The 26668-nt window shown below is 34.2% G+C and overlaps 1 long non-coding RNA gene across 23 annotated transcripts; it reads left to right on the top strand.

The window, feature by feature from the left end:
* LOC114412540 lies at positions 1-26282 on the top strand. Of its 23 annotated transcripts, none has more exons than XR_003666774.1 (19): positions 1-226; positions 307-386; positions 454-675; positions 1541-1607; positions 1715-1805; positions 4814-4889; positions 8296-8378; positions 8728-8788; positions 18848-19202; positions 20729-20784; positions 21191-21291; positions 21853-22023; positions 22194-22305; positions 22388-22513; positions 23859-23901; positions 24115-24229; positions 25155-25220; positions 25810-25951; positions 26046-26282. It is a non-coding gene; the product is annotated as an uncharacterized LOC114412540 (long non-coding RNA). The 23 variants fall into 23 exon arrangements; XR_003666773.1 differs by having other exon boundaries at positions 8296-8401; positions 8731-8788; XR_003666792.1 differs by having other exon boundaries at positions 8296-8401; positions 22262-22305.
* The last annotated feature ends 386 nt before the right edge of the window (positions 26283-26668 follow it).

Below are 26668 nucleotides of genomic sequence, written 5' to 3'. Positions count from 1 at the left end.
CCTCTCTCCTTGAATTTTAGAAAACCCTAATTCTCCTCCTCACTCTCTCTCTCTCTGTTCAAAATCGAAGAGGTTGAGACTTGCATTGAGAGAAGCCTTTTTTCCCCTTAGGTTTTTTAAATCATCAGTGGCGGAGTGATCAGTGGCCTCGACAAGGGCGTCACCACCTGCAGCATAGGCGTCGTGCTCAAAGCTTGTGGCCTTCACGTCACTTCCATCAAAATCGGTTCTCTCTTTCTCTCAATTTCTTCTCTCTTCTTCCTTTTTCCCTACACCGACTTGTAGTAACTTTCAACTTTCATGCAGATCTGTACTTGAACATCGACACTGGCACCATGTCTCCCTTCAAGCACGGTGAGGTTTTCGTTCTCGACAACGGCGGAGAGGTTCATTTCCTTCTTCCTGTATTTTTTTAGTTATACCTCTTCATGCTTTAATTTTAACGTTACCCAGGTGGCGCCTTTACCCCTTGCTTTTTATTTATCCTTCAACAATGCCCGTTCCTTGTTACTTCTTGCCAGAAGAGGATTTGGATTGGAGCGAGTGTTTTTCACTATCGATCTGGTTTCCTTGGATTTGGATTGAACTCTAATAATGTGGTGTGCGGTGAGAGATTCCGGTGGCCATTACTGCCCTAAGAAGACCGATGATTTATGCGGCGATGTTTGTGGCCAGGTAATTATTATCATTCCATACAAGAAAAAAAGTTCCATCTTTTTAATGTGTTCGTGATTTTTGTGAGAGGATTTGCTTTCTTTGATTAATCGCCGTGGCTTGGATTTGCCCCCTTTGATTAATCTCGTCTTTGGTTTGGGGGGTTATTAAAATGATAAAATGAAGATGCTGTCTGGTCGTGGTCATTCTGTACCCTAGTCGACCCTTTTTTTTCTGTGCGTTTTAATGTGTGCGTGATTTTTGTGATCTAAATTTGGCTATCTAAGAAAGCATGGATTTTTAAGCCTATTTTTAGCAAATATGCTGGACTATTTCTTGGGGATTTAATTTATGGTTCAAGATGCAGCTTTTTAGTCTATTATTGATTAGAATTGCCCCCTTGGTGTTACGTTCAATGATTATTGAAAAAAAAACATCAATAGATAAGGAAAATTTGGCATATGGATTATGGTTTGATTTATTTACAAGATGGAATGAAGTTGCATTGTCAAGTTATAATAAAACATATTGATTTTTGAATGATTTTTGAGGTAAACAATTTATTAAGGATTTGTTTAATGCAGTTCTTAGGATTTGTTCAAGTATAGATTTTATATCTGCTGAAGTTATCAAAAGAAAAATGTTTTTTTGAGTATGATATTTTTATTTGCATACGTGTAGTTACAGTAAATGAAATGTTATATTTTATAAAAAAAATTAGAGGATGGGGTTGGAAATAGGAGGTTGGAGGCATGGATGACCCCAATTTTAAACTAAAAAAAATATTTGATGACATGGATGACCCCAATTTTACTTTAAATATAATATTTAAACATGATGATTAAGATTATCTCACTCTCACATAATACATTCCTCATATATACAGACAGCCAAAAGATTTAGTGCCAATTGCTACCGGCCACGAGTATGAGGAGATTCAGGCTGATCTTGAGGTTTCTTTTTTTTTTTTCTGCCTTTTCAATTAAATAATTATAATAATAATATCAATCCTATCCATTTTAATAAGCATTATTAATATATCATATATGATTCGTGACAGCCGTGGCTTGTGGCATGAAGGAGATGTGTGAAGATGATAAAGGATACAACTTTTGGCAAAGATTCTGCTCTTCTAGGTTGGGTTCATTATGGTGAGTATTTAATGTGCAGTAAAATAACATGTGGCTGATCTGTGACCAAATTAGATTATGACATTAAGGCTTGGGTTCATTATGGTGAGTATGTAATTGTTGAAAATGAAGTGACTACATTGCTAAGAAATTTGAATTACACAATACAATAGAGAAGTGCTGAGTTATTTTTTTTTTTTTTATTTCTCAGCCACTGCTTATATATTTATATATAAAATAGAAAGAGAGACTGCCTTTGGATAAGGATTAGATACTCAGTTTCCCTCACACTCAACATGACAACACATAAAACTTAATACACACTCAACCTCACACACACACACACACTCAAAATAGCCTTTTACCTACATAGTTGTCTACACAATACAGCTCTCTACAATATATATGTTTAACACTTCCCCTCAAGCTGGAGCATTTAATTTGCTCCAAGCTTGGAACATGACCTGAAGCATCTCAAGTTGCACCACCAAACTGGAAAGGATTGCCTATTGATGGTGTTGATGCTCCCAAATACAAAATTTGATTGAACTGGGGTAGGTTGCTGACTTGTGTGGAGGTAGAGGCTGCTGCTGTCGGAGTAAATGAAAATTGAGGAGTTGATGCACTGGAGAACTGGTAGAAGTAACAAACATAGTGGATGATGATGATGTACTAAATGTGGAACCAAATGTAGACTTAGTGGGCTGCCAACTAAAGTAGAACTTGGACCATATTGGAGTTAACAGAGTAGACCACCGAAGAGGAAGCAGGGGTGCCAAGTTCAAAAGATGTGGCAGGACTTGAAGAAGGAAACAACAAATCCCCAGAAACAAAAGTTGCACTTGCTGTAGGGCTGGACTTCAAAGTGATTAGTACTGATTAGGAGACAACACACTCCTTCTCACGAGATGAAAGGTGGAGTCAACACTTCAAGCTTGGGATGAACAATACAAGTAGAAAAATAGACAAAGAAACATGCCGGAAACACATTGGCAGCAGATTGAAAATGACTGAAAAACATTCAAAGACAATTGGAATATGTTGAACCATTAAGAAGAAGCCACAACACAATGCTTAACCACTTAACAGAAGCAAACACACTTAACCACCTAAAAGGTAGAAGCAAACCAAAGCTTAACCATCAAGAGCAGAAGCTAAACATGGTGTTTAACCACTCAAGACAGAAGGAAAACACAATTTTTGAATGCTTAACCACTATAAAGGCAGAAGCAACACAACAATGTTTAACCATCCATGGTAGAAGCTTGACATCAATGCTTAACCACCATGGACAGAAACTTAATGACCCTTTTTTTTTCAATAGTAGAGGTTCTTGACCAGATTGAACCCCAGGGACAACAATTGCTTCAAGGATAGAGACAAGGAAGAAGTTGCTGGACAACAGGATCAACAAATGACCTAAAGTAGGGTTCGTGACCAGTTTGAACCCCTAGGACAACAATTACTTCAAGGACAAAGACAAGCAAGAAGTTGCTGGACAACAGGATCAACAAATGACCTAAAGTAGGATTCTTGACCAGATCGAACCCTGGGGATAGCTATATTAATCAACAGACCACACAACAGATAAATAGAAGGACATGAGATAATGGAGCTACACAACAAAGGGTTAAGAGAGACAAACTAAAAGAAGCCTTAAACAGGACCAGAACATGCCACAATTCTGAAGACAAAGAGGAAGGGCCAAAAGAGGAGGTTTGAGCAGACAACAATGGTGACTGACAATGGTAGACGACGAGAAGCAGCAAAAACAGCAGAAGAGGATCACACCTGCCCAGTAGAGACAGTGGCTGACAACAGAGAAGGAAAACACAGGACCGGAAGTAGCCATTTTTGGTCAAAAGATGAAGCCCTAAAGGAGAAGGAGAAGGGATCACAAGGGCTGGAACTATTAAGCTGTCAATACCGAAAACAAGGAATGAAATGTGCCCAGAAGGAGACTACAAAGTTGTTAAAACTGGGTACACAGGGAAGGAAGAAGCCATTTCTGACCAAAGAGACAAAACCCTAATAGAGAAAAAGGAGGGAACACGAGGCTGACACGTTCCAGGTGGTCAAAATTAAAAAACAAGGGCTGGACCGTACCCAGGACTGGCCGACGAAGTGACTGGAGGTGGTCCGACGATGTTCCGACGGCTGGAAGGCGGCGCGTGGCCTTCACTCACCCGAAATGATGCATTGCTGTGGTGGCGCGTGGCGGCACGTGGTGGTGGTGCTGCTCACGCGACTTGTAGGGGTGGGTCACGCTCCTCGAGGTGCACACAACCCTGGTTTCACCGGAAAATTTGACGGCGGTTGGAGGCGGCGGCGGCGGCGGACAGTGGCCGATGGACGACAGCCGACGGCCAAAGCAGGTCAAAACGGGATTGTTCCCGCGCTAATACCATGTTGAAAATGAAGTGACTACATTACTGAGAAATTTGAGTTACACAATAGAATAGAGAAGTGCTGAGCTATCTTTTTTTATTTCTCAGCCACTGCTTGTATATTTATATATAAAATAGAAAGAGAGAGAGGAGATAAGTTGCCTTTGGATAAGGATTAGATACTCAGCTTCCCTCACACTCAACATGACAACACATAAAACTTAATACACACTTAACCTCACACACACACACACACACACACACACTCAAAAAAGCCTTTTACCTATACAGCTGTCTACAGAATACAACTCTCTACAATATATATGTATAACAATAATGTGCAGTAAAATAAGCTCTAGCCTTCTATTAGGCTGTGGCTTCTATAATTGATTCATGTTATTATCTATTTTGTATCTCTGTTTTAGACCCTTTGCAAAGGAAATCCAAAGTTTAATTTCCATAAATACATAATTCGTACCCTTGAAGATGATTTCAAGAAAGTTGTTGTTATAAGGTATATGCTTCTGAAGAATAATTCTCTAGTAATTATTTATGCTTATATACTTATCACACGCCTTCATTCATCAATTGCAAACTTTCTTTGTTGTTTAGCCTATTGTGTAAGTTTTTTATTCTTTGTAGTTACGATTACAATTTCATGGTCGCAGCTGGTATCTTTAGATCTTTGTGGTCAACTTTATGTTGATGAATGTCCATGGTAAGCTACTAGACTTTGAAGTTATGACCTTTTTTTTACTACTCATGTTATCTATAATTTCTACTTAAAGTTATTGTTAAATTATTTATTTTTTTATGAATTGAATACTATAGTTATAACTTGATTATATACTTTATTAGACCAGAGAAATTGCAAGTATATATTTTCATTTAATGCGATTTAGTGGATATCAGTGTTATCAAATAGCGGCCATGGCGGCGCCATGGCGAAAAAGTGTGGCGGAAATTTGAAAAAACGCCACCGAATAGCGGTGGCATGGCGGGTTGGATATGGCGTCGCCATGGCGGAATAGCGGAAAAGGCGAAATAACGGTTTTTTTTTTGGTTTTTTGCGCGGTAGGTGTTGGGCTGACCCGACCCAACCCTACCCGAAATTGAAGTACGAAAGCGCAGCGGGAGGATGCACAACACAAAACACAGCAGCATGACCCGCATGCACCACCCTGCAACCAGCAGCGACCAGCGGCGACGACCCTGTACCCAGCAGCGACTAGCATCGACGACCCCGCACCTGCAGGACCCCGCGAAGGCGACACACATCAGCACACGACCACCACCCTGCGAAAGCGATGCACATCGGCACACGACCACCACCCTGCGAAGGCGACGCAGTACGCACACAACCCCGCATGAACAACAAACGTCGCTTGCATTGAAGCATATGTGCCAATGGCATATATGAAATAATTAATAGTCAATTAATATGTTGAATGCATGGGTATTGACATGAATTTACCATATTTCCATTTGGTTATTATCAATGCATTCAATATATGAATCTCATATATGCTATATGCATGTGGTTCAACTGTGGTTAATTTTTTTTTTAAAAAATAAAATACATTCTAAGACGGTTTTTTGAATAAACTGTCTTAGAATCCTCAAATATATATATATATATATATATATATATATATATATATATATATATATATATATTTTAAATACATTCTAAGACGGTTCTCACGATTCTTTGAAAATCGTCTTAGAATGTAGACATTTTAAGATGATTTTTTGATTAAATAGTCTTAGAATCCTCAAATATATTTTAATTTTATTTTTTTTTTTAAAATATACATTCTAAGACGGTTCTTTTAAAACCATCTTAGAATGTCTAACCTTTTAAAATGATTTTTCATATAACCGTCTTAGAAAGTTTATCCTTCTAAGACAGTTTTTAGTTAAGAATCGTCTTAAAAGGTTACCTTTTTCTAAGATAGTTTTTAATGGAACCGTTGCAGAAAGTAAAGACTTTCTATGACGTTGGCCATAACGATGGTTAACAATCGTTGTAGAAAGTGTCTTTTAACCGACGTAGAATAGTCTTTTTCTAGTAGTGACTCCACTACAATTGGAGTTAGTAAGTTAGAAAAAGAAGTGATTTCCATTTATAACTTCAAAGAAACATCTCTCTACCTACCAACATCAGCTTCATTAGGTTCATTAATAACATAATGTACATCTTTGCATTGAATACTCATGTAGTGCTCTACTGAATTATTCTCTGCTGATTTATAAGGATCTACAAAATTTTCAGCCAACATTGTTGTGTACCTAACAATGCATAAAAGATAAGGTCAACAAAGTCAAGTGGCTGCTAGTTTCCACGAAAGATAAGTGGGAAAAAAATAAAAGGAAATCTACCTCTCGGTTTGCCCTAATAGAAACTCAAGCTGTTTGTCAAGTACCTTTTTCTTCTTCTTGTCGAGTTCCATTTGATGTTTGTAAAGAACTTGGCACAATAATAGATGATGAAATGAAGGTCATCAAATGAAAATTACAAAAACTATACTAGTAAACAAATGAATTTAGCAAAAATATATTACCAGTTTTTCTATTTTTGTCCAGAATTTCTTAACATCCTTAAAAATATTAAGTGCAACCTTTCTTAATGGCTGCTCCTCTTCCTGTACAAGATACAACTTTCATCACACAACATTACAGTGGGGAATAAAACAAGCATACAATCACTAAATTATGCTTTCAGTAACTTATAATAATACAATCAAAACATTGGTAACTGTGGCAGGTTATCAGTGCTTTCATTTGTAGAAGAGAGATCAACACCTTCTTCTTCTTTTCACCTCTTGTAGCCTAATCTAACATGCCTTTGCTGGCTCTTTGCATATACAAGGATAAGGATACATACAATGACACTCCACCATACCTTCACATAGCAAGGACCCTTTTAGCATGATGATACGTTAGTTTATTGATTTCGAAACTATAAAAATATGCAGGCAACAACTTTTCATTTAATAGGGAACAATTTCAATTTCGCTAATAAATTAGTTTTAATTTCTTAAGCCTAGCATGAGTGTGTAGGAGGCGTATCAAGAGCTTGGGAGCTAAAATGAGCTAATCTTAATCATACAAACATGGATTATCGAGGCCTATTACATAGGGTTGAGTCATTGCCATCACCTTAGGTTTCTAAAGAACAATTATGACATAAAGCTAAAATTTTATTTTCCCAAAAGCTCTGCTCATAATAAGTTGGCTAGTTTGTTTATTACCATAGTCCCGAAAAAAACCATGTCTCCTTGCTTTAACACAATAAAACATTCCTTGACGGACTTTGGCATCCTTTCCAGTGGTACTATTGATAGAGTGAATATCTGACATGACGCATCAAAACAAAAGTCTATGATATATTATATACTCAATAGATAAGAGATAAAGTTGTTATTTGTGTATGTTGAAGAATCTACGAAGCTAATATAGAAAGATTAAACATCACTAAAGGCTGAACAATCATAAACAATGAGTCTTAGGAAGTCAAAGTAAACACCAAACCACCTTCAAAGTCTTAGAAAGTTGATAAAATCAATGACCAATAAGAACCACCTCAAATGTTACAACATAAAGGTTAAGAAGAATAACATACAATAGTATTTGTAGTCTTGTAACTCGTAGCTCTTACTTCAAAATCCTTTTTCAATCCTCCACAATGATGCTAAGAAGAATAACATACAATAGTATTTATAGTACACGACTACAAGACTACAATTTTTTCTAAAAATTGATTTGTTTACTGATAACATCAATTTTTCTAAAAATTGATTTGTTCAAAAACCGATGTTGTTTTTTGTTACAATAACATCGATCTTTAAACAACCGATGTTAACGTTGATAAATTAACGTCAGTAATTTCAACATCGGTTAATAACCAATGTTAAAAGTTATTAATAACCGATGTAAAAAATCTATTTCTAGTAGTGAATTCTTCATAGCACTGAAACATGATGGATTTTCCATCTCCTATGAAGTCTTGTTAGGGTCTTGCATTTTCAGTTTAGGGTTCCTCCCTCTTTTCTATTCTCAACACGATTTACATATCCTAATATAGTTTTGTGCCTATAACATTCACATTCTCTTTCTTGCAGATCGAAATCGTTGACGCAACACTCTTTCTTGCGGATATGGAAGTGTTCACATGACTCTCTCTTGCGGATTTGATAGTTTTCATGTAACTTTGTCTTCTCCATTTAGGTTTCATGCCAATTCCTCACTCTGTTTTGTTTTCATCATGTTGTGTTGGAAAGATCATATTTGTTCTCAACTCCTACTTTTCACCATATTCAATATGATTTACAAACATGTCTTTTATCTTTCTCATCGTTTTCTCGACAATTCTGTTTTGGAACTATTTTCTTCGGCTAGATTGAATCACTTAAGAATTGATATCATTTTGGTGTGTGGGTGTGAATTTGGCATTTCAATACTCTGGTTCTTTATTATTATTTTTTTGTGTGTCTTTGCATTGTAGTCCATTTTACATTGAATATGTCTAATTCTGTTATTTTGTTTTGGTTTAGTAGTGAAAGAGAAAAAAATGGGTGATATTTAAGGGAGAGGAGCATCTTACCTATATTCCAGGTATATATATTACATTGGCCATCATTCAACTATTAAATGTGTATGTCTATTATTACATTTTGATTCAAGGATGGATCCGATTATTTTATACGTTGAATTTATTCAGAAAAATATTAATTTTTTTTATCTTTTTTTTCATTCTTAAATTAATAGATAATTATTGTTTGATTATTTTATTTGAATGGATATATTGGCTGAATGGGCAATGTAAAAAGGCTCTAACTCCAGAGGTAAATTGCAATACATCTATGTATTTCCTCTTGCTAGTATCATAAAGTTATCCAAAGACAAAGGATGTTTATTTTTATTTTCAGTTCATGGCTAGGCTAAATAACATGATGTTGCTTACAATGGTTTTCCTTTAAAGATTTGTTTATCCTGAAGGTTTGATTTGCAATGAATAAGTTTTGCTTATCTATGGTCAAAACTCTAACTCTTCTTTCAACAAGAACCAAAACCTTTCTCACTAGGCATGGATTGTTATATGAATCTAAAGAGGCCATAGTGTTTTTACCGCGAATCATGTCTATAAACAAATTGTTGACCTCTAAATCCTTCTGACATGATTTACATTTTGAATGTTGATTATGGCCTCTGCAAATTTAATCATTTGGCAAGAAATTGGATGCAAATAGATAAGATTGCTTAGGATTCATTGCAAGATCATCCAGAACTTCATTTACAAATTTTGGAACCATGGGTGCAAGTAATTTTTTGATATTTTTATTTACTGATTTTCTATGTGTTTCCCATTCATAACCCTTAAGCAATTAACTCAAGGTTTTTACATTCCAATTGCATGCCCTCTTTAGACACAACCTTTTGCATCCTTTCACCCAACAACTTAAGCTTTTAGGTTAGTTGATTTGTGCACCTCACCTTACTTGACTTGCTCACCACTATGGCTCCTAGTGAGTAATCGTGTTATCTCTAGGGTGTGGTACTCCAAGATTAGAAACATTGGAAGCATAGGTTGAGTTTGAAGCCCACGCTATTTCTTTTGAATTAGAGTTGCAGGAAGAGGAGGTATAGTAACCAACTAACAATATTTGCTCGCTATCACTAATTAGTGATTATTGTTCAATTAACTATTTTCATTTCTAATGTTAGATTAAGCTATTAGAAGTCGGAATAATGAATCAAGAAGCTGAGGAATTTTTTAAGAAGACTATTGAAATTGATTGTCTTATAGATGTGCTCAGAGAAGCTAATCCTCGTGAAGTAAGACTCATCTTAAGTTTTTAACCACATTTTGTAGCAGATGTAACTCGTATAAATGTGATTCGAACTCACCTTTTATGTATCAATTGATTGGTTTTGGATAACATTTTTCAATGGCATCAATGTTGTTTTCCTTTTGTGAACAACTTGAGAAACTTGTTGAAAACATCCTCGCTTTTAATCCAAGCTTTTGGGTGCGACTTACAGCGAGAACTAATACTTGCAAGTATGAGGATGATAAGGTACACAAAATTGGAGGGAAATTTGAATTTCTATGCAAATTTCACTTGAATTTGAATTTGTGGAGCCAAAGTTTCACCAATTATGATTAGTGTATTTTAACTATGGTTCAGCCTACTAATCCAAGATCAAGTCCAAGATTCTCTTAGGGGTCATGAGACATGTAAAGCTTGAAGGACATACACAAAGTGTGACTATATGATGTGACAATCGGGTGTAGCAAGCATATACTCACCTCCCCCTCTAAAATTTAATTGGATTGGGCTTCCCCCAATTCAATTAAATTTATTTCCCAATACATACATCAAATATTCACTTAATGCATGTGAAATTACAAAGCAACCCATAATACAAAAATTAGTCTAGGTATCCTAAAATATAAAGGCTGAAAAATCCTATATTTCTAGGGTACCCTACCTACATTATGAAACCCTAAATACAAGGCCCAAAAAAAAATGAAACCTTAATATAATATGTACAAAGATAAGTGGGCTCATACTTAGTCCATGGGCCCAAAATCTACCCTAAGGCCGATGAGAACCCTAGAGCCTTCTCTTGCATCTCTGGTCTAATCTTCTTGGAGTCATCTATCCAATGCCTTTGGAGGGTAGGATTGCATCATTCCCTCCCCCTTGAAGATGATTTGACCTCAAATCAAGATGTTCTTGAAACTCTGGGCTTTTTCCCTCAACACCTGTAAAAAGAATAAAAACATATGTATTAATGGTGTTTGGTATGTTGGAGTAAGGTAAGATCTGAAAACCCATTTCCTGGGCATCTTCCCATGAGGGAACATGGTTCCTCACCAAATCAATGAGTGGTGCTACAAGTATAGAAAAATATGGAATAAATCTTTTGTAAAAGTTTGTTAAGTCATGGAAGCCCCAAATTTTCCTTATACTTGGTGGAGTGGGCCACTCAGGAATGACCTTTATTCTCTTAGGGTTTGTGGGAGCCCCTTGATTACTATTTAAAAAATTAAGGAAAGTAATGCAATAAAACATACCTTTTTCTATATTTTCATGTTGATTATTCCTACCAAAAAGTACAACAAACCTAAGGTTTCCCATATGAGCACCTAAGTTTGTATTGAAACTAAAAATAAGAACAAACCTACCAATTGAGTCCCTATGTATGTGAATCATGAAGATGTTGGATGCATAGGTGATTTTACAAACGAGGGTTGCACCACTCAACACATTTATCATACCACCTATTATAGGGATTCGATGCCTCATAATACCTATTTTGGACACCAACAAAGCACAAGGAGTTAAGCTCTTACGAACCAAACCCTCATCCAACAACTCCTTTACTTGAGGAATAACCACAAGCTTAAGAGGTATGGCAGTGCTAAGGGATGTTTCCCTTGATAGGAGAAGGAGAAAGATTGTTTAAGAAGGAGTGTTTTTTTTATATCACCTTTTGTTGCAAAATGATTTTCCTTCTTAACAATCTTCTTGGAGGAATCTTTTGCCTTTTTTTCCTTCCCCTTGGCCTTTGAAGACAAGGCCTTACTATCCTTCTTTTTCTTTTGTTTTTCTAGTTTTTCTTCCTCATCCCTTTTATCTTTCATAGTTAGTTGATCTTTGGCCACCTGTGAATGTGTTTGAGGATGCAACACAAATTTAGTGCCAAGATGGGTGAGGGTAATCTCATTAGTTAGGCCATTGTAAATGATCTTCCTATCAAATTGCCATGGCCTTCCTAAAAGAATATGCCCTACCTCCATGGGAACTATATCACAATTAACTTCATCCTTATATATGTCCCAATGGAGAAAGGTACATTTACTTGTTGGTTAATTATCATTTCCCCTTGCTCATTGAGGCATTGAAGTTTATAAGGTTTTGGGTGGGGAATGATAGTGAGGTTCAACTTAGAAACTAATCTTGTGCTACAAGAATTGCAACAAGATCCATTATCCACAATGAGAGAACAAATTTTATCTAAAATTTTGCATCTTGTATGAAAGATGTTATCTCTTTGGGATTGAGATAGATCACAAGATTGACCTCTAAGGAGCCTTCTAACCATTAGGAGGTCACCTTCTTCATGGGGGTAGACTTCCTCACTAGACTCTTCACCCCTTACTTTATCTTCACTTCCACTAGAGGAAGGGGAAGAAATAGTCTCCTCTTGACTACTATAAATGTCTTGACCCCTTGTAATCATGATTTTCTTTGTGGGGGCATTGGGAGGCAATGTGACCTCTCCCAAGACATTTGAAGCATTTAATGTTGCTACTCCTTTCTTAGGGACTAGTCTTAGGGGTAGATTTCTCTATGCTCTTACCCTTATCTTCCTTGGGTTTTGAAGGTGCAGCCCCCAAAATTCCTTGGGCTTGGTCCTTCCTTAGATAAGAGTGAAAACCATAAGATTTTGAAGAAGACTTTCTTTTAAGTTGTTGCTCCACTCTTATATAAAGTTGGACTAGCTCATCTAGGTCCCTATATGGAAAGATTTCAACCTTGTCCCTCACTTCCATATTAAGCTCACTAAGGAACCTAGCTATGCTTGTTCTTTCCTCCTCCCTAAGTCCAGCTCTTAAAAGGAGTAGTTTCATTTGTTGTCTATATTCTTCAACACTCATACTCCCTTGTCTAAGCCTTTGGAGCTTGTCCATAAGATTCCTTTCATAATAGGAGGGAATGTGTCTCTTCCTAGGGCATTCTTAAGATCATTCCAATACTCTATTGGAGGATCTCCATGCATTCTTCGTTCCTTAACAAAGGAAGTCCACCAATAGAAGGCATACCCTTGAAAGCTAAAGGTAGCCAATGAAACTTTTCTCTCTTCGCTAATATGATGGCAAACAAAGAGTTGTTCAACCTTCATTTCCCAATCTAAGTAGGCCTTAACATTATCTTTTCCATGGAAATATGGGAGGCTAATGTTAACCTCTTGAGGCATTCTATCATTTTCTCTTCTTTGGGAATGATATTTAGTATGTGAACTATGGCTCCCTCTATAATAGTCGCTAAGTTCTTCACTTAAACTCTTGCAAGAGTCATGATTACTATAGGAGACATATTTTTCTCTTTTCATTTTTTTTCATTATTTTTCTTCTTTCTTCCTCTCTTATTTTTTCTCTCTCATCTTGATTTATTTCTACCCTCTCTTTTCCTTTTTCTTTTCTTTCTAGTTTTTCTTTTCATAACTTGAGGGAACTCAACTCATCTAAGATTCTAGATAGAGGATCCTTATGACTAGTACCCTCACCATTAACACTAGATGAATGATGACTCATAAAAGGTAGAAGATAGGGTTCCTAAGTTGTGGTTCTTTCTTGTTGGGGGTTCATAAAAGGTAAAAGATAGGGTTTAAAAGAACTCAAGATAAGTGTGATAAGCAAGAAGAAAGTATTATGTAATTACAAGATATACTAGGCGTGACTAGTAAAGAAAATAAGCTATGAAAGTAAGCAAGAAATTAAAGTGCAAGAGATGTAAACTAGACGGATCCTAGGAGTGTTTGGATGACCACATTTAAGGTTCCCAACAAAACACTCACTATCCTAAGGGAAAATTGCCTAAAATTATTACACACAAATGGAAGTTTGGTAACCTATTGGAGGCTCCCAACACACTTCCAATGAAAGACCTTTTTGTTAAAAAACTTGAAAGCAATGAAGGTAAGTAAATTGCCAATTACAAAATGGTCCTCAATTTTGGTGGTTCTTCTCTCTTTGGTGATTCACACAATTTGGAGTGCTTCTTAGTCCAATAGCTCTTAAGGTGGTTGGCCCCTTACTTCTTGACTCAAATTCTTCAAGGGATGACACCAATCCTCATTTCCCATTCCCTATATGGCAACTCACAAACAAGGAAACAAAGAGACAAAAAATAACCAAAGACCAAAAAAATGAAATGAAAGCTAAACCAATAGAGTTTTAACAAGACAAATTTTAAGGATTATTCAACAATTAAAGCAATGAAAAGCACACAAAAGCAAGCTAGGACTCAAAGAGAAACCTAGAATGGCTCTAGAGTAGAGTAAAAAAAACTAAAAAAATAAGACTCAAGAAACCTCTAGTTTTGATACTTGTTTCACACTAATTTTCAATTGAAATTTCAGAACTAAGATTGGTATAAAATAGGCACCAATTATAGAACAAATTTTGAGTCAAAACAACAACCACATTTCCCTTTCACTTTTTTTTTCTTGGATACTGATTTTCCTACCAACTTGTATGATTTTTCGTATTTTTTAATTTTATCCAAATCACTTGGTTATTTTTTTCAAATTTTGTTCCAGATGTCTAGAAATTTTAGTATGAATTTTAGCTCAAAATTTGCAGTGACCAATTCGCGGTAAGTTTTACAAGTTAGTTATGTTCAAGTTGCAAGCACCAACAATTTCAACCTAGGAATCAAGAGTAGTGTTTATGTTGCTTAAGGCTTGGATAATTACAATTTGGGTTTGCTTATGCTCAAATGTCTTGAATAACATAATTCAAGAGAGCTTAAGACTTATTTTGATTCACAAATCCAGCCACAACTCAGCACCACAACTCAATTTCTTCATAGGTATCATCTAGGAAACATAGAAATAAAACAAAGTTCAACAATAAGACTACTTCTAAGAATTGATTTAGAACATGTTATGAAGTAAATGACACGCATGAATTAGACTCAAAATTCAAAAGATAGACTAAGAATGACAAGAATACACGAACAAATGTATCTAGAATTCAATCAACAAAATCAAAAGTCAACACAAACTTAGAATATAATGTGACAATTATTATGACTAAACATGACTCTAAGACAACATGGATTAAGTGATTTACACTTAGATTTTTGTGTTTTTTTTCTAATCAATATTTTGGAAGAAAATTTAGATCTAAAGGTTCAGCACAAGAAGATTATGACTAAAAAATGATAGAACCTAAAATCAACACAAAAACATGATTCAAGAGTAGATTTATAAAATTTGAACCATAGAAATGCAAGAACAAGTGTAGATGTAAGATTTAATCGGTTTGTTTTTTTGTTTTTGAATCTACTCTAAAAAGCACCAAACCACAAGACAATGGAGGATATACATGGAGAATAATATGAAGAAAAAGGAATTAAAGTGAATTGACCAAACAAAAACATAGAGGAAGCAAAAGAACATCACCTAGATGAAGATGCTCTTGATACCACATGACGTAACTCCATGTGGAGCTTGTAGGCCTTGGATCTTCTTCATCAATGGAGTCCTTTGCTTCTTGAAGATCAATGACAGCGGAATGGAGAAGAAGAAAGATGATTGGAGATGCCACTTCAAGGAGAAGATGAGTCAAGAACACGTTGACCACCATAGGAAGCCATGGATAAGAGCTTGAAGGTAGAAGAAGATGACTGGAGAGAGAAGGAGAGAAGGAACACAAATTTTTGTGCCTCAAATGAGGTCTAAACTTTGAAGTATAATTCTCAAATTATCAAAGTTGGAAAAATGCACACACATGACCTCTATTTATAGCCTAACCTTGTGTTTGGATCAGGAATTTCAAAATTTCAAGGAATTTGAAATGCCTAGAATTTGAATTGTTTTGATTTTAATTTCCTTTATTTTTCAAATGTTTTATTTGGATAAATCAATTCAAATTTCTTCCATTTTAAATTATTTATTTGGATAGGGCAATTCAATTTCCTCCATATGTAAAATTTCAATTTTAATATTAAACTTTATAGAAAATAAACACAATCTAATTTTGAAATATTAATTATAAAATATTTTTAATTTTTAATAATTTATAAATAAAAAATATTGATAATTTTAACTAGGGTTGTTTTGCCTGATCACAACCAGTGATGTTTTTAAACCGACATCAACCAAGGCTATTTTTCGGTCGAAATCAAATAATTTTTTTTTGTCAAAGTATGTCAGGAATATTTGTCAGCTAACGTCAGTCGAGACTATTTTTTTGGCTAACATTGGTTGATCTATTTTTAAGCTGATGTTGGCTAGATTTTGCTACCAACGTTGGCTAGGGTTTGTTTGGATGACACCGGCTAGGGTCTTTTCGAACAACATTGACCAAGGCTATTTTTAGCCAACGTCGGCCTAAAAAATCCTAGCACTGACAAAAAAGCTACCAAATATCGGTTAAAAAATAGCTTGGTCGATGCCAACCAATAGAACCTACCCGATGTCGACTGAAAAATAGCACTGACCAATGTTAGACAAAAAACCCTACCCAACATCGGCTATAAAATAGCCTTGGCGATGTTGGCTAAAAATTAGCTCTCATTGATGTCGACCGAAAAAACTCTAGTGGATCTCGACTGTAAGAACCTAGTTGATGTCAACTAAAAATAGTCATGCCTGATGACGGTCAAAAATACCTAGCTAGTGTTAGCAGAAAAAACCCTAGCCAACATCAACCAAAAAAATCTAGTTAATGTGGTTAAGAAATAGCTCTGGCTGATGTTAGCCAGAAAACCCTAGTCGATGTTAGCAAAAAAATCCTAACCGATGCCGGCTAAGAAAATCTAGTTGACATCAGTCAAAACACCCTAGCTAACATCAGCTAAAAAATAACCTTAGTCGATATTGGCTAAAAAATAACTTTGGCTGATGTTGCTGAAAAAACCTAACTGACATCGACTGAAAAACCCTAACAGATGTATACTCAAAAGTTAGTCATGATCGATGTCAATAGAAAAAATCTAGCCAACGTCGACCAAAAAAATCATTGGTCAACATCAACTAAAAAAACTTGGATGACAACGACCAAAAAAATCCTTGGCCGACGTTAGTAAAAATTTCCCATGACTGACATCAGTGAGAAAATAACCCTAACCAACATCATCTAAAAAAAATTTTAGCTGATATTGACAAAAAAATAGCTTTGGTTGACATCATACAAAAAAATTCTGACCGAAAAAACCTTGGCCAACATCAGTGAAAAACAACTTATGTCGATATCGGCTGTAAAAACTTTGCTCACCCGTAGTTGTAAGTGTTGAGCGAGAAAGAGTCGCGAGCAAGAACGTGAGTTGGAGTGAGCATCTCCGAAAAAAAAAATCAAATTCTATATTTTTTGAGAGAATTTGAAATCCCTCTGTTTTAGTCAATTAAAATGATTCATAAAAATACCAAAAATTAAATCTCCTTTCAAATACTCTATCCAACCAAGTTATTTTATCATGAATCATTTTAAATTCCTTGAAAAAATGAGTTCCCCTGTTAAATTGCTCCATCCAAACATGCTATAAGTGTCACACAAAATTGGAGGGAAATATGAATTTCTATTCAAGTTTCACTTGAATTTGAAATTGAATTTGTGGAGCCAATTTTGGAGCCAAAATTTCACTAGTTATGATTAGTGAATTTTAGTTATGGTTCAGCCCACTAATCCAAGATCAAGTCCAAGATTCTCCACTAAGTGTGCTTAGGTGTCATGAGGCATGTAAAGCATGAAAGACATGCATAAAGTGTGACTATATGATGTGGCAATGAGGTGTAGCAAGCAAATGCTCACCTCCCCCTCTAAAAATTAATTGGATTGGGCTTCTCCCAATTCAATTAAATTTATTTCCCAACACACACCATAAATATTCACTTAATGCATGTGAAATTACAAAACTATCCCTAATACCAAAACTAGTCTAGGTGCCCTAAAATACAATAGCTGAAAAATCTTACATTTCTAGGGTACCCTACCTACATTATGGAGCCCTAAATACAAGGCCCAAAAATAATGAAATATTAATCTAATATGTAAAAAGATAAGTGGGGTCATACTTAGCCCATTGACCCAAAATCTACCCTAAGACTCATAAGAACCCTAGGGCCTTCTCTTGCATCTCTGGGCCAATCTTCTTGGCGTCTTCTATCCAATTCCCTTGAAGGGTAGGATTGCATCACATGACCTCCTAGGGATCCTCAGGCACTAACATTAATGGAAAAGGTGAGTTTTGTTTGTCATTGATTTTAGCAAGACTGGTATATTTAATTCGAAGGATTTTTTATTATAATTTTATACTATTTGTGTCATGTCTGCCATCTGTTAACATTAAGCTTAATTTGCATACTATTGTTTTTTCAGTCGTGACTAAGTGCATTCATGCTAAAACTCAACATTTGATATATGCATTGCCTCTTGAGAGTATTTCATTCACCTTCAAGTTTTGTTAAAAATGAATTAGATTAGAGTTGAGAGACCAAATGATTAATGGAAATAATAAACAAGGTGATGTGCAAATAATATTGCCTACATATTATTCTCTTCCACTCCTATGTAATGCAAGCTTGACTGAAATAAGCACCATATAGACATTTGTGAAGTCAAAGGTAAACAAGTGTCTGAAATACTTCAAGAAGAAACACTACTAAAAAAACATGTTTTAACATCGTCAAATTTAAGTCGGTTTTTAAAAACCGATGTAAAAAAATAAGCGGTGACATTTTTTAAATTAAATCCAACTTTTTTAAAAGCAGTTATATAGAAACCGTCGTTGATAAAAGGTGTTTATGGTTACAATGACGTTTTTTTACTGGTGGCTGTCTATGATTTCAAATTAAATAATAAATTAATTTTTTTTCGGGCCTACAATTCCACCTTTTCGTGCTTCTCACCTCCGTCCATTGAACTTCTCTTTTTAGGGAAAAACCAAAAGCCCCAAACTCATTTGGTGGTTGGAGACGCGGCTGCAGGAGAGGATCCGCGTCCAGTATTTGGTAGTTGTGATATGAATTTGAGAAGCCTAGTGTTTGCAGAGTCTGAAAAGCTGAGATTGGATCACATATATTATCTGATTCTAGGGTTAAATTTTAATTCACTCTACTGTCTGACTCTCTCGCTCACGCCTAGCACGTTTTTTTTTTCTCTTGCTCACTCTACTCCGTTCCTTTCCCAATCGCCACTCAACCATCACCATTGCGACTCACGAGGAGACTCAGCCTCCACGACCGACGTTCCCTCGACATCCTTCAACAAAGTTTTCGGCATTTGTTTGAGGTGCATTTCTGTTTATGCGTTCAGACTTCATAACTTCCTTTTCTGCTTTTATGTTTTTTTTTTGTTTCACGAAAGAACATAGCAGATTTATTCTTGCTTTTATTTCATGCACTGTTGTTACTTCTCTTCTTTATTGTTTATTTTATTATTTACTGATTCCTTTTAATCGTTGCCCATGGCTTACTCTGGAGAATATGAATAAGATAACGCGTTAGAGATGTTAATGTTAGATCTGAAGTACCTAATCTTCTCAAAGGCATTCTTTTCCTTACCACATCGCTCACCCAATTTTTTCCAATAAATTTTAAGTTATTTCAGATTTGAAAATTTCAGGGGATGTGGTATTTTGAAAATTCCTCCACTCTTTCATTTCCATGCAAAAACAAAGAGACAACCTTCAAATTCCCATGCTCTCTTTTATTTATTTATTAATTAATTCAATTGGGTGCACATAAATTTCATTTTCATTCTTTTTTTGCTTACATTTCAATATATTACCATATATAATACTTCTTATTTTGTGTAACTATCATTTTAATAATTTTTAAATCACATATTGATTCAAAATAAAAAATACATTTTCTTATGTGAAAATAATATTAAATTTATACGATTGAAAAATTAGATTTGTGAAATTTTTAATTTTTGAAGGATGTAAGAAATATTTTTTTAAAGTCCAAATAAATATTGTTACATTTAAAACCACCATATTGTTACAACGCATGATATTGATAATTTGTTATTCTCTGTTTTTTTTTTTTTTTTTGAAATGGTATGTTGTTAGTGAAAATATACTTCAATGCTAAGTTCACAATCTAATTGCACCAGTCAAACATTTTTTCACCGCCTAATTCATCTATAGCTACACCGCTTAAGAAAGTTGCATGGCAGCACCGCATTTTACATAGTGGTTAAGCTTTAATATTTTATTAATTACTTTGTTCAACTTACTAGTTCTCCTTTTATTAATATTTTGTTTTGCTTAAGAACAAGTGATGTAATGTAATAGAGCTTTGAGTCAATTATGATGTTTGTCTATTTGATATTTTGATATGAATTTGTTTAGTTTCTTTTTATTATATTTTTATTTGTTAAAGTAAAAAAAAACTAGGGGACTACATGTTTTCATGTTGTTATAGTCCTTTACACAAATCGGTAAGCTTAACAATTGAGGTTCTTTGCTTGTTTAATGCATGAGTAGTATGTATTGTGTGTTTTTTGCTTTGTTATAATCCCATATGCAGTTTTTCTTTTTAGAGAACAACAAATCAGGGCTCGAATCCTTTTCTTTTTAACCTTCTAATGTCAAATTCTTATGATACTATTGCCTCATTTGCAGCTTTTTGTTATGTGCTACTTGGTCATTTCATTGCTTGCTTCCTTGACATACTCTAAAGAAAAATCTTTAGATATATAATGCATAAAGAGCATTATTGACAATCAACGTTTGTGATGAGCTATCAAAATGTTGCTCAAAGCCTTCAGAGTATTTACACTGACTCAATGTGTAAATAATTCCTCTGCAGATCGGCAAGTCCAATCAAATGTTGCTTGTCTTGCGCTTTCCATTCACAATCTGCAAGTATGACCATCTAAGGATTTTTTTTTTTTTTACATTTGTGCAATTAACAGTTAAATAAAAATCAACTACTATATGCTCATCACGTTAGGCAAAAAAACTAACAACTAAAGCTCCAATAATTTGGCAAAAGTGATTCAGTGGGTATCATGATTAAGCAAAATCACATGTTTCAAATTGGAGAGTACAAAATGCATGCTGCATGCAAAGTATGCTGGGGACTTGTAGTGTGGTTAGGGTTGCCAAGGTGAGGATGGAGAGGGATGAAAATATAAATTGAGAAACTTTAATTCTTGACTTGATTCTCTTCCATGTTAAATTGAAAGAAAATAAAAATTATATTATCCTATTCACACCTGTGTGCACAGTGAATTCTGAAGTGTTGTTCTTTTTCTATTTTTTTTCATAGGCTGGAGCAATGAGGCTTGGGAGGGATGTTTTGGTTCTAACACAGACAACTAATTCCAGATCACTAGCTTTTCTTTGACAATCATTGAATGAAGGCAAGATGTAAGTTACACCATAACTATGGGTTTTCTTTTCATTTGACTTGATGGTGGTGGACATGAAAAATGATGAGCATGTAATTAGACCCTATGTTGATTGGGGTTATTTTACTACTCCAAAAGTTGATTCCATTCTTTTTAAATTTTATTGTTCGTTTAATTATCTTTTTTGCCTGCATAATATTTAAATTCTTGAGTTTTCTAATTTGTGCCTCACGTATTCACATTTTGTTTATGAGAATTATAAATCACTTGATGAGTATTCTTTCTCGGGCATCATAGAGGATTTTAGACCCGCAACGGGTCAAGCAGCACTGGCCTTGGAACCTGCTGTTAAACTCTATAAGTTTGTTCATGATATCTTATCTCCTGAGGCTCAAACTGCATTTTGCTTTCCTTTACAGAGTTATTATTTCTCATTTTTGGTGATCCTGATTCTTTCATTGATGATGGGCATCATTCTCAACTTCACCATGTTTCCACCATGCTTTTTTAGTCCCCTTTTTTTAATTTCCTTAATTTTTGTTGAATTCCCTTTTACTGATTTATTATTACTCTATTGCAGGCTAACTTACTTGCACGAGGAAATTAAGCCAAAAGTTGTACATCGAGATATTAAATCAAGCAATATTCTAATTGATGATGACTTCAATGCCAAAATATTTGACTTTGGGCTGGCAAAGTTATTGGGTGTTGGAAAAAGTCATATCACAACTCGAGTAATGGGTACTCTTGGGTAAGCTGTTTGTCTAATGCCTACAGATTAGGGATTTTATGACGCAATGTACTTTTTCTTATTATTTCTCACTTTGTAAGACACTATGACTAATGCTGTTATGCATTTTTTTATATATTTTATAATGTAGTGAGTAATTGTATAGTAATCTCGTAGGTTTACTTATCTAGGTAATCTAATCATGAATTGCACACTGAGCATACCAGATCAATCTGACAATTGCTTATTTGGTGCCAAGGGCTACACTCTCTTCTTAAGGTCAAGTGCTTACTTTGAACCCAGGTATGCTGATACCACCTTGTTCACTGTTCTATATTTTCCAATTATCCTTTATATTGTTAATCTTTGTTTTTTCTTTTTGCAGGCTTAACAAATTTGGAGATTTTAATTCAGTTTTTCCAATTATCCTTTATATTGTGAATCTGTGTAAGCTTCTGATGTAGTTGCAGGTTTCTTGTAGGACCTTAGATGCTTATACCTGAAAACATAGGTCAGTGTCTCAATTAGCTATAGTCACTTTATTTTCTATATATGTATAAATAGATAAAGGAGTCTGCTATATATGACATATACTCATTTATATTTTAGAAGTAACAAGTTAATAAGTTATAACTACAATTATCTTAAAATATATTTAAAATTTAATTTGATGGGCAGATGTACGTTAACAAATTTGTTAACAAGTGTTCATTTTTTTAAAAGGAGTATATATATACTAACATGTTGTAACTTCAATTTTGTTAGGATACACTTAAAGTATAGCTTGTTAATTAAGACATTCCTTCTTAAAAATAAGTATGTTTACACCATATATATATATATATATATATATAAGGGAGAGAAAAATATAAAGTAAAACGAGTAGTTTAACAGATAAGAATAAAGAAAACATGAATTATAAAACTATAGACTATATTGTAAAATATATGTACTGTATTTTTTATTTTAATTCAGTTTTTCTAATTATTTTTATTTTAATTTAATTAATTTGTTTATCATAATGCTTTCTGAAGGGGAAAAGATTCTGATTGTTATGAAAATTTGAGATTTTAGGAATCAAATAGAGAGACATGCAGTAATTTGAGATTCTGATTGTTCATTTTTAATTTAATTAAGTTGCCCTCTATTATTTTTCAGTCAGAATCGTGATTGAATTTTATATGCTTTTGTGTTTATTGATGTTTCTTCTTTCCATTTTAAATTTGAATAGAAGTGCAAGAATAATGGTGTGATTGTATTTTTTTATAATAATAGGGGAGAAGGATAATCAGACTTCCCTTTTTTATTTCTAGACTTTTTGAGTGTCTAAGATACAGTGATTAGTTTAGCGACTGCAGGTATAATATTGTTATTGCCATTGATGAAGAAATACAAAAAAAAAATAATGATTCAACATCGGTTATTAGGACAACCGATGTTGAATTATGAATATCCTACATCGGTTATCTGGAAAACCGATGTAGAATGACTGACATTCTACATCAGTTAACTAGACAACCGATGTTAAATTATGGAATTCTACATCAGTCCACACCAAGGGACCGTAGTAGAATAGAAGCCAATCTACATCGGTCCAACCAAGCAACCGTTGTAGAATTAACGTCATTCTACATCAATCTCTGCGACCGTCATAGAACTCCAACCCCCTTTTTACACCGTCTTCTACAACATCGGTCCATAATCGATGTAGAATGATCAATTTAACTGATGTAGAATGCGCCTGCTGTAGTAGTGAAAGGTTTTGATTTTATTTAATTGTTAACTCTTCATTCTTTTCCATTTTTCACTTTCTTTTTATTAATATTGTATTTATTTATATTTTCAATTTATTTCAGAGAATAAAGAGTTTTGAGAAAAAATGAAATGGAGGCCACAAAGGTATTGATCAATTATCATGTTTTACTTGCCTTTAATCTTGGTATGCCTTGGATTACACAAATGTAATTATGTCCAATTTTTGTGTGTTCTCAACTTCTCATATTGCCTTGCAAAATAGCATTTCCAAAGTAGCATCACTTAGAAAATTTTATTGTATGGTATTGATTGTTTTCATTTTCTAATCCTTAACATTTTCCCTTCAATGAAATCAAGCACTTATTGGCAGGCCGAAAAGATGATTACACATAGGGAAGCGATCTTTTCCTGCCCCAAAGGAACTTGGTTTGTCATAGAGTAGGAGGAAAAGCTTGCTGCAAAAGCATCCAAGGTATAATATTGTTTCATCTTGCTAAAATGACTTCTCAAATTATTTAAATCAGTCTATCATGTTTTTCCTTTTAGCTCTGCTATGACTTACTGAGTGAAGGTTTTTGCAATTTTCCAAACTCATGTTTGAAGCTTTAATGCAACTTCTCAATTTATATTGTGGATGATGTTGAAACTAGATTTTATAATGATAGCATCAATGGTGAAGCTAAAAGCATTCGAGAGATATGTATTTGTCATGATGGTATGACATCTTACATGATTTTACAACCATGATTAGACAAAGTTACTTAGCGATGCAAGAAATAATTTAAACTCAACATTGATGGTGTTTTTCTACTCTTGATTAAAGGACTAATTTTCTAGGACTTGTTCTACTACATCATAATTAAGAGTTTTTATTTAGAACTTTCCCTCTCCCTGTTTTCTATAGTATTAAGCCTATCATCTAAAACTATTACAAAATGGGTTTCTCTCACTTTATACCGTGAATAATTATGCTCAAATTCTTAGTTCAAATATATAGAAAAGCTTTTGAACCTGGAATGAAGAATGTTGTGATCTCATAATGCTTGCAATGGCAACTCATGAGTCCCTTTTTTTAATATTAAGATATGTGATTTTGAAAATATATTAATATATTTTTACCTTTTGACCATATATAATCTTAAGCTTGTATTAGCTTAACGTGAAAAATAAAATAGATTGAATGGTGTAACAATTAATTTCTTGCATGGCTTAACATGAAATATCAAATATATTGATTGGCGTAATAAAGTTAATTTATTGTATAGCTTAACATGACTTCTTATGCTAGATTTGTGTGTATTATTTGGAATTATTGTATTTCCTTTATGTTTTTGTGTCAAGGTTAATTTCTTCAATTGTCTCATTTTTATTAATCAGAGTCGTTTCCCCCTCTTTAGGTGCACACTACAATGGGAAGCCAAATATCTATTCTTATGAGGGAGCAACTGTAAACGATCTAAACTGTAAGTACTAACTACTAATCCTTTTTGTTGTAGTGATTTTGATACTAGAATGGGCTTAACTTGTTAAAGTGACTCTAGCATGTAAGATGATAAAAAAAATAGAAATTGCTAGGTGACATTCAGCTTAGATAATAGGAATAAGTTACTTATCCTTATATTTATCCTTACCTAGAAAAATAGAAATAATTTAGGTATCTTTTTTATTTATATTTATCTATAAAAATAGGAATAAATTTTGAGTTGAGTTAATTCAAATTTAAAAGTTTTGTTGATTGACTGTCTTGTTTATGACCAATGTATTCATTTTGTTCATATAGCAAGTTAGAGAAGTTAGAAGTTAGACCCTCCATTACTTGAAGAGACAAACCAAGTATATATACTCTCTCTCTTCACACTCAACATAAGTGTGTCTATATTGCAAAAACTTGAGTCTTGTTTTTGTTAATCTTAGAGGAGGCAGAGCCTATAATGTAATCTATTGGGGAAGTATTTTGTTAATCTCTTAGGAGGCAGAGCACATAACGCATGATAAAATATGAGTATGTTCTTACACCCAAAGGAAAATAAATCTATTTTTTTTCTTTGCTAGGTATAAAGCTACTACTTATGGGGTCGGTGGATGATCAAATTGACTTCATAATGGGTGATTTCTTCCTCTTGACACCAAAGTTAAAGGTACTTCATAAGCTATCACAAGTTGCACTCCTTCAAACAGATAGTAGAAAAAGATAGTAAGTTTTCGTGGGAAATTCTTCTCTTTAGATTCAATGTTTTTAAATATTAATTTGATTCAACTTTCTAAATCATTTTTGCACTCTACTGCAGGGTTTAATTATAAGATTGAGGAAAAATAAAAAAGTACCTAGACGGGTGTAAGGTGGTGCATGCAATGAGATACTAATTGAGTGACAATATTTTATTTCTATTTTCTCTAAAACCTTGTGCTTTGGCAGATTGCTTGAACTTTTGCTTTCTCCTTTGTTTATGGAAGCATTAAGCTCAAGTACCTCAAGGTATTTTAATGAATCCCTTGTACATTTAAAATGGATCTACTGTTGATTATATAGTATTTGTTTTAAGTAAAATAATCAATAGGAGATATAATAAATAAGAACATATGTAATATTGGAAAAAAATAACTTTGTGGCGGTTTCAAAACCGCCAAAAAATGCAAAATGTGAAAATACAAAAAGAAAAATTACTTTGTGTTGGTTTTAAACTGTCACAAACTTTCTGGCGAATTTATTGGCATTCAACTTAAAACCGTCACAAATCATTTCTGATGACGGTAGTTTTGATGGTCAATCCAGGTCATTGGAAATGCAATTTGTGGTGACTTTTAACTGTCAAAAGTTGACTTTTTAACTGCTACAAAATGTAGTTTTTTTGAAGTGGAGTGGTAGCGACATCAAATGTCGCTACAAATTTTTTTGCAATAGATGTTATTG

Source organism: Glycine soja, chromosome 5 (genome assembly GCF_004193775.1).
Source record: "Glycine soja cultivar W05 chromosome 5, ASM419377v2, whole genome shotgun sequence".
NCBI lineage: Eukaryota > Viridiplantae > Streptophyta > Magnoliopsida > Fabales > Fabaceae > Glycine > Glycine soja.
The sequence above is the reverse complement of the archived record's forward strand: the minus strand, read 5'-3'. Positions and strand labels throughout refer to the sequence as shown.